Source organism: Etheostoma spectabile, chromosome 7 (assembly GCF_008692095.1).
Source record: "Etheostoma spectabile isolate EspeVRDwgs_2016 chromosome 7, UIUC_Espe_1.0, whole genome shotgun sequence".
In the NCBI taxonomy this organism is placed as follows: domain Eukaryota; kingdom Metazoa; phylum Chordata; class Actinopteri; order Perciformes; family Percidae; genus Etheostoma; species Etheostoma spectabile.
Window position 1 is genome coordinate 84,407 of NC_045739.1, and position 9,190 is coordinate 93,596.

Sequence of the window (9,190 nt, forward strand, 5' to 3'; positions counted from 1 at the left end):
AGCCACATCCACCAGCTCCGACTGGGGGGTCCTGAGGCGTTCCCAGGCCAGGTTGGAGATGTAATCTCTCCACCTCTAGTCCTGGGTCTTCCCCAAGGCCTCCTCCCAGCTGGACGTCCCTCCACCTAGTCCTGGGTCTTCCCCGAGGCCTCCTCCCAGCTGGACGTCCCTCCACCTAGTCCTGGGTCTTCCCCGAGGCCTCTTCCCAGCTTGACGTGCCTGGACCACCTCCCTAGGTACTACTACTAAAAGTACAACTGTGTTTGTGTCAAAACACATACATAAATACCACAGGTAAAACTACTTATTGTGCAGAATGGCTCATTTCAGAATATTGGATATTATAGTTTTTATCCACTAACCTCTAAACATCATGATGCAGCTGATAAAAGTGGAGCTTATTTTAATTACATATTTAATTACTAGCTTGTTGTACTTGAGTAAATGTACTTAGTTACTTTGTGCAGATGCCAGTGTACTGCATGTGTCTGCAGCGCTGAATGAGAAAAGACATGAGTGAAAAGAATGAAAGCGTCATGCTTCTATAGAAACATTTCATTTCTGTCAGTCCACAGGCAGTGACGTTGTTGTTGTCCTCTGGGATTCAAAGACGGATTACTCTTTGGAACTAAGGAAATATTCAGGACTTGACTACGGTGGCCCTGAAGTGCAAATCACAACAGCAAATAGAAAAACACTTTAATAAATCCTAATTCTGTTGCAGTGAGCAGGTTTGACCACAGTGAGGCAGCACTGTTACAAAGACCAACTGGAGGAAGGAGGACTCACACACGCCACACCCACACACACACACACACACACACACACACACACCACACACACACCCACACACACACACACACACACACACACACACCACACACACACACACACACCACCAGGGTAACCACTCCATGGTGACCGGAGGACTAATGGCTTAACGATCGTCCAGTTACCTAGGCAACGTGAGACAAAGATGGGGTTTTTATCTTTTGAGTAATTCTTTTTCTTGTCCTCACTCGCTCTCTTTTTCTCTCTCTCTTTCTCTCTCTCTCCCTCTCTCTCCCTCTCTCTCTGCTTCCCTCTCTCCTCTCTCTCTCTCTCTCCTCTCTCTCTCTCTCTCCCTCTCTCTCTCTCTCGTCTCCCCTCTCTCTCTCTCTCTCTCTCTCTCTCCCTCTCTCTCCCTCTCTCTCTCTCTCTCTCTCCCCCCCATCAGCCCTGAGAAACTTGTCAAACTGTAACCCACAAAGTGATAGATTTTTGATAAATAAAACATCATTTTTTAATTTAATTTTCAAAGAAGTTCTCTCAGAAAAATACATGTTATTCAGTCACTGGGTCACGATATTAAAAGAAGTTAGACTTTCTGCAATAATTTATATAAAAAACAAAAAAGAAACTATTTTTGGGCATATTTCTGATAATGCAGTCCCAACCTCTGAGTCTCAGCGGGTGGTGTTTCCCATGGCAACAGGTGACTGACATCTGACAGCCCACGACGCTGGGAAACGTACCCATGATGCACTACTGACTGGAGACATGACATGACTTATAACATCTATAGACTGTTGCTTCTTCTCCTTTACAGCAAGTCAAGGTTTAATTTAATTAATTTATACTATTTATTTACTGTATAAATATGTATTTATTTAAACTGTTTATTGATCTGTACTGTTTACAGGGGAAATTAGAATTTACACTCAGTGCCTAAGGAGTGGTAGACCGGGGTGGTGGTCCCCTTCTTCAAAAAGGGGGACCAGAGGGTGTGTGCCAATTACAGGGGTATCACACTTCTCAGCCTCCCTGGTAAAGTCTACTCCAAGGTGCTGGAGAGGAGGGTTCGGCCGATAGTCGGACCTCGGATTGAAGAGGAACAATGCAGATTCGTCCTGGTCGTGGAACAACGGATCAGATCTTCACTCTCGCAAGGATCTTGGAGGGGCCGGGAGTTTCCCAAGCATTCTACATGTGTTTTGTGGATTTGGAGAGAGCGTGTGACCGGGTCCCGGGAGAAACTGTGGGAGGTGCTGCGGGGGCATGGGGTGAGGGGGTCCCTTCTCAGGGCCATCCAATCTCTGTATGACCAAAGCGAGAGCTGTGTCACACACACACACACACACACACACACACACACACACACACCCACACCTGCTCTTGATGTTCTCTTTCTCTTTGACACACACTTTGAGATGCACACATCAATCACACTTGTGTAAAGTGTACGTCATACTCTGACATGTTTTGTAGCATCAACTCTATATCTGTGTGTGAGAGTGTATTGGTCGTTTTATGTGTGAATTTATGCATGTACATCCGTGTGTGTGTGTGTGTGCGTCAGTGATATCAAAGAATCAGCACCCCACGCTTCAAAATCACACATGAGGTCTGACACAAGATGAAAAGAATCCCAGAACGCTTTAAGGAGTTGAGGAGTTGTATTCAATCCGAGCACGGATATTGACTCATATTACTCGTATGATACTTGTACTCGGAAAAAGTGCTTTATCCGTACCGGATACTCGTTTCAGCCGAGTACTCGGAGCATCCCTAGAAAAGAGGCTAAAGTTGGAAAAAATGAAGAAAAGTAAGAAGGGAAGGAGCGGAGGAATAAAGAAATGCAAGGAGGGAATGAAGAGGGGAGAGATGGGATTAAAATGAAGAACAAAAGGATGAAAAAGGGGAGGAGTACTCAGCCCTGTCCTCCTTTTGTCTGCTGTAGAGTAAAAAAAGGGAAGAAGAAGAAGAAGAGCTGGATCTACACAACAGCGAAAAAGAAAAATAAGACGTGAGGAGAAAGGGAGGAGGATGGATGGTTGTTTGGTTGCTGGATCTCCCGAGACGCCGACCAAACAAACAGCCAATCCCCCGGATGGAGGGATGCTGATGCGAGGGAGAGATCAAAGGAAGTTGGTTTTAGGGAGAGAGTTGGTGTTGTCGCCTCGAGAGGAAAGACAGAGGAGAGCTGAGAAGAAAGAGAGAAGAAACGAGATAAACAGGGCGGGAAGATTCAGCGGAGAGGAGAGGTTGACGGAAACAGCCAATCAGATTCTGTCCCAGTGGAGCTAATGGCACAATTAAGGCTTCATTCACATTGCTATGTTTTGGTTTGAAAACGATTTTAAAGGTGCACCTGCATGGTTTCAGTGTCATTTCATTTTTGTCTCAAATCCTAGGCCTCGCTCTTTGATCCGCCAGCTGTCTGCCCAGGGCAGGACGTCTCTGTCTCTGAGACTAAGCTACTACCCACTACCTGCTACCACACTGTAAAAAATGGCTGTGAAACCTACAGTTATTTACTTTAGATTTCACAGCAACACTAATGTATTCTGTATTTTTAGAGGCCAAGCCCGGCCCAAAAAGATACAGAACCCCGACTCAAGTGCCCCAACCTGGCAGTCCTCCATGTGGCTCTGGGTACCAAACTCTTGGGGTGCACATAAGTCAGTAAAATCATGCATGACTGGGTGGGGTAATTTTCAAACCACACAAGGTCTCCAGATGATACTAATCCCATGTGAAAAGGGCATTTGTGATTCAGGGTCGTATTGGCTGCCTTGGCAATTCTAAATCCATGTTTTTACAACGCCTCCCAACTTATCTCGGGGATAATGTTAGTGAATTTGAGTAAAATACAGACTTCGCTTTTGCCCTGAGAATATGCCGCACAAAACACAAACATAGGTGGTCATTTTGAAATCACATGAGGGTCTTGTGGTAACACTAGTCCCGCATGAATAGGACTGAAGTCCGATGAAATATGACTGGTTCTAAATACTTTAAAAGTGCCCATATTGTGAATAAAATCACTTTTTCTGGGATGTTGGGTGTTATTTTGTGTCTCTGGTGCTTCCACACACATACAAACCTCCATGGTGTTTTGAGTGAGGTCCAGTTTCTGAATGTCCTCTGTCCTCTGTCTCCAGGTGAACTGTTCAACATCTGCACGGCTTTCTACGTCACTAGAGACAAGGTGGCTAACCGTAGCACATGCTAGCGCTAGCATGCTAGCTCATGCTTAATGGAAAAACATTGCTACAACTTCCTGTCCCTGTTGTGCAGGTATTCCACAAGTGGCCCTGGTCTAGAAGAAGTCGCCCAGCTAATCCTGCCTTGGACTGACCAAAGCTGGAGAAAGAGTTATCTAGCTGATGTGTTCTTACCGAGCAACTGAGCATGTGCAGCTTCCAACAAAGATAGTATAGAAGTGAGATGTCTCACTCTGGAGCTAAAACAGAGAACTTAACACACAGGGTGAAAACAGCAATGCAGCAATGTGCAGTCCAACAAAAATATGGTGTTTTTAGAAAATGAGACCTTGTAAACCTATTCTGGTACAACCTCAAAATACAATTAGGAACCTGAAAATAGGCAGAATATGGGTTCTTTTAAACCCACAGACAGACATAAAGGGTAACCAAGTTAAAATGACGAAATGTGGAGATTTCTGCCCGACAGGGACGATATGTTTAAACCTTCTACCTCTAACGACATAACAGAACACCCAGACACAGCAGTGTTTTGGGCCGGCTGTTCGGCCATGTTTACTACTGCATTGGTTCCATCTACATATCAGCACAGCTTGTTGAGCTCTTTTTTAAACAGCGTCATAAATATTTTCACCACTGTTTTTATTTTTCTGCTCGTTCACTCGGAGGATGTTTAAGCAGCATTATCAAAAGTTACTTAGAACACACCCTTACACACATACTGTACATAGAATACACACATACAAACCAAAAGCACTCATACATACACATCCTAGTATAGCGCCACTCTGGTATATACAGATATACAGAATGATAAAAAAAAAAATCTATTTTCAGTTTTTACATCTTAATATAAGAGTCATACCAAAGACATGGCCACCGAGTGAGTAAACAATAGATAAATAGATATAAAACAAATACAAAAATAAATAAACATAAATACTTGCATCAATTAATTAAAGATGATTTGAGTTTTGGAACTCATTTACTTTTTAATGTTTTTGTTCATGTCGATATATAACCAGCGCACCACTTTAGGGCGTTTTCACACCATAGCCTTTAGTTCGGTTGAATCGAACTAGAGTTAGTTAACCCCGCTGTGTTTACTTTCTTGCCTCCGCCCCCAAAAACATCCGACCAATAACAGGAGTGGATGTTCTCGCGGGATTTATAACGGAGCATTTTGGCACGCTTGGATTTTTCCAGGTGTGAAACCAAACAGAACCAACCAAGGGCAAATTGCTCCGAGTTTACTAACTCCCCAACTGATTTGGACCAAAGCAACAGACTCCAGGTGTGAAAGCGCCCTTAAACTGTTATTTTACCTCAATGACAACGGAATGATTCATTGCCCAAAAAAGCTTCGCCCTTGGCTCACAATTGGGTGCTTGACATATGCATTATCTGTACATTATCATGTTCAACATGACATACCCATTGTTGACATAGAGTTGTTGTTTTCAGCACCATTAACATCGCAGTGACTCTCACCACTGTACCGACATCCACAAGTTCAGGTAGGACACAACACCGTCAGGATAACACAACTATTATTACCAAGTTATTCCCAATATTCCTTTTTTTCAATTTGCATTCTTGATTCTTTTGCATTTCGACCCACCAGAGTAAAAAAAAAAGAGCTTTCCTGCCGAGGAGAAACACATACGTCCAAAGAGAGCTTATATGGACACTTTTTCCGTTAGTGTCTTCATTGGGAATACAACCACAAACCCTGTGCAGGTCAGAGTGCTGATAAAATAGCTTTTAACAATGATTATGCATGTGCAAAATGGCCGCGCAGGGTGCCCAGTCAAAACATTGTCATACATCGGTTCGTATGATATGTTATGAAAACGTATGTGCAACGTTTCGTACTCTATCTTAAGATACATGAACATTCTATTGGACGCTGTGAAACGGTGACCGGTAAATGACTGTGATGTTTTATGATGGGCGAGATTAGGCACCATAATTACTTAGTTAAGGTTAGAAAAAAGAGATATGGTTTGGGTTAAAATAAGGACTCCAGTACCAAACAATTTCACCTAATGAATGTCTCATAGGTATGTCCGAAGGTTACTGTAACTGACCCTACCCACCACAGAGATCTCATCTCAATGAAAACCTGTCTGTCTTATAGCCTACTGTATCCCTGACTTCCTCACTTGCTTCCATCATAATTACCACGGCCACAACAGGGCACTTCCTAAGAACTAAGGTCAATATGGTTCCTATTTAATACATGGGTTGTATGAATTGTTGTGCATTACTTTTCATAGGTATATGTACAAACTAGGCATGTGCCAATGAGCTTTTTTGGTCCCAGACCCTGATCCAATTTTTTTAAATATTGAATATCTGCCAATACCAAGTCCCAATCCCATGCTTGTATTTGCCTAGTTAATAAAGCCGCACAGCGAAGAACTCGGTCCGATCGGGAACAATGAATGAGGACAACATGACCCAGGTAAACAGTACATTGATCCTTTAGAGTGTTAATTGTTCACACCATCAGAAAAGAATGCAACTCATCTGCAAGATGCAACCAGAAATATTAACAGGACAGGCAGGGTAGCGCCCTCTGAACAGATGATGGCAACAATGGGGGAAGGTTTTGAAGACAATTTCATAAACATCAACCATTGAGTAGCGTCCTCGAATGTTTCCATGTTCAATTTTTACTTTATATAAATTAGATGTTTTCAAAGATGATATTCTGGTATCAACCAGGATTGATTATGCCCTAATCTGCCCCCGAGTGGATACACTTGTTAATCCTCCAGGTTGAAACAAAGTCTCTGGGCAGGTATATGAATGATGCTGCTTGCATCACAGCCACTTATCTACGTAGACGCATTGATTGTTAAAAAGCTATTATATAAGCACTCTTAGTGACTTACTCTACCCATCAACGTAAAGAAACACAAGGTTTGAAATGCTTCCCACAAGTCCGTTCAACACTTCAGAATATACACATGCATCATCAGCATAGAGGGGATAATTGCACTCGCGCAGGATAAAGCAACAACAAACATTTTTGTTGGCCCCAGGTGGCAGCAGGAAAGAACTGTTTGAATTTTGAAGACTTCTATACCCAAAAAAATAAACAGTCCATTGCTCCAATCTATAGTAAATGTTTTCTTCGTAATGATTGTGAGTGGTGAACAGGTTCATACATGTTGAACAGCTTTCTCTGGGTGAAAAAGTTAAGTAGACATTCTTTTTTACACTAATAACATTTGGACGTAAAATGTTGATTTTAATAAAACAGCCTGCACCTGCTTAAAAAATTCCCAAGGAAGGTGCCAAATGAAAGTTGAGATTTTTAGTCTGCTTGTCTTGCTTGAGAAAAAATAAAAAATCTATATTTTTGACAGTTCATAGCAGTTTAATATGAGTTTGACTGTTCAATAATGTTTTGGTTTTTGTGCTCGTGTCAGTCAACCATGAATTGGTGACCCCCTGAACATTGGCATCTTCTAAATGCCAATTGGGTTGTAATGTAAAACTCTTGGTATTACAGCTACTAAGATTTAGTAAAAACAAACAAATGGTTAAACCGTATCATGAACTGGGAGTCTTTATCACTGCACAGTATCTCAAATGCATCTTCAAATGTGTTTTGATGAACATGCTTTTTTGAGATGAATCAGGGTCACATAGGGAGTGAAATGTTTTCACGAGAAATGCGTTTAAGTGCATTGCTAAAAAATCGTATACTGTCTGCTGCCTTTATCTAAAACAATCACAACATTGGTTTAAATGTTTCTGGGATGGACTTAAAGAACTCCCATTTCATAACAAATCACAAGTCACCTTAAATGCACGGACTAACCCTAAAGGCTCTTAACAAAATAAATGTATTTTAGAAGAACTTCAAAGATAGACTGACATATGAGAGAGGACAGAAGTTAGCTTTAATGCGAGTGTTTTTTTTTTTTTTTTTTAAACTGGTCTTCCTTCAGGTACTGTTGCTGACCATGCGTGACCTTCTCAGCATCCATCCAGCTTCTCTCTAATTGATAATTACACATTCACACCTGGGAGCTGCTGCGTTCGAACTTGGACCTCTGAAGTTAGTTCAGCTCTGCAGAATTTGTTCAAATTGTAGGTCCCGAGAGTAGCTTTCAAGAAGCAAAGAGGATTTCTCATCTGACCATTTCATTTTTTCTGTCAGTCGACTGATGTTGGCACTCAATCTAAACCTGAATCTGCCAATAGGCCTACCAATTAGAATCAAAGGCCTGTACATGGTTTTGTAAACAAAGCCACCTTTTGAAAAGTCCAAACCCCTGTCAACCAACCTCCTATCTGTGTCAAGAAACAGACACTTTTGCTAAGGCGCTAGCCTGCAAAACCAATCCTGATACTTTGCATCTTTTGAGTTGTGTCATCTTTGCGCATATATTGTTACTTCACAGCTTCCTGGATGCGTTCTAGTGTTTTCACATTCCTACAAACTTTCTATAAGGTCTGTCGACAGGATGAAGAGACGTTTCTCTTTAGCTACTGTTCTCTCCACAAACACTGCAAAATGTTTTCACAGCATAGTGAAGCCCTACATTGTATGTATTCCAAGAAAGGATGACGACATTTAGACTCATATGAGTAAATGAAGCTTCTTCATCCAAAAGTCATTCATCACCTAACTACAGCTTATTATAATAGCTTATATCGGACATCTGCATTTCTTGGGCTGTACATCACAGGCCTGTTTGTGGTGACTTACAGATGCCATATGGGGGTAGCCATTGCAGAAGTCGCCCCCTTTACATCCTCACACCCAGTCCGTGATTGATTTTCCAAAACAAGTCTGTTCTCAGGTGGGATGTAAACAGTGGGACTTTTGCTATGGCTGTTTTTATATCACACATGGATGGGTCACTGTTATCACTTGTATGTCAGGCTTACATTTCAGAAACCATCTGGACTTGTGAGCCTACATTTAGTGGGTCCGTGTGTTGTCATGAGACTGGAGCCCAGTGTATGATATTATATTTCTCTAAAGACACCACGGACAGACTGCAGCTACCAAGGTTTGTGAGGGACATGCAACCTTCTGGAAGCATTGTGGTATCTTCTTCAGTGTTATCATCACTGTCTCATTGTTAACACAAATTACTTCAAATTAACATATGTGTACTCTGCAAAGTCATTGCATTTCTGACATTGTGAAAAATACATAATTAGCATCAAATTGATGA

General features: G+C 41.9%; 1 protein-coding gene across 1 annotated transcript in view; it reads right to left on the reverse strand.

Annotated features, from left to right (window-relative positions):
• Positions 1-9,190, reverse strand: part of xkr7b (XK, Kell blood group complex subunit-related family, member 7b) — a 91,300-nt gene that overhangs the window by 6,992 nt on the left and 75,118 nt on the right. The gene's annotated exons all lie outside the window — the stretch shown is intronic.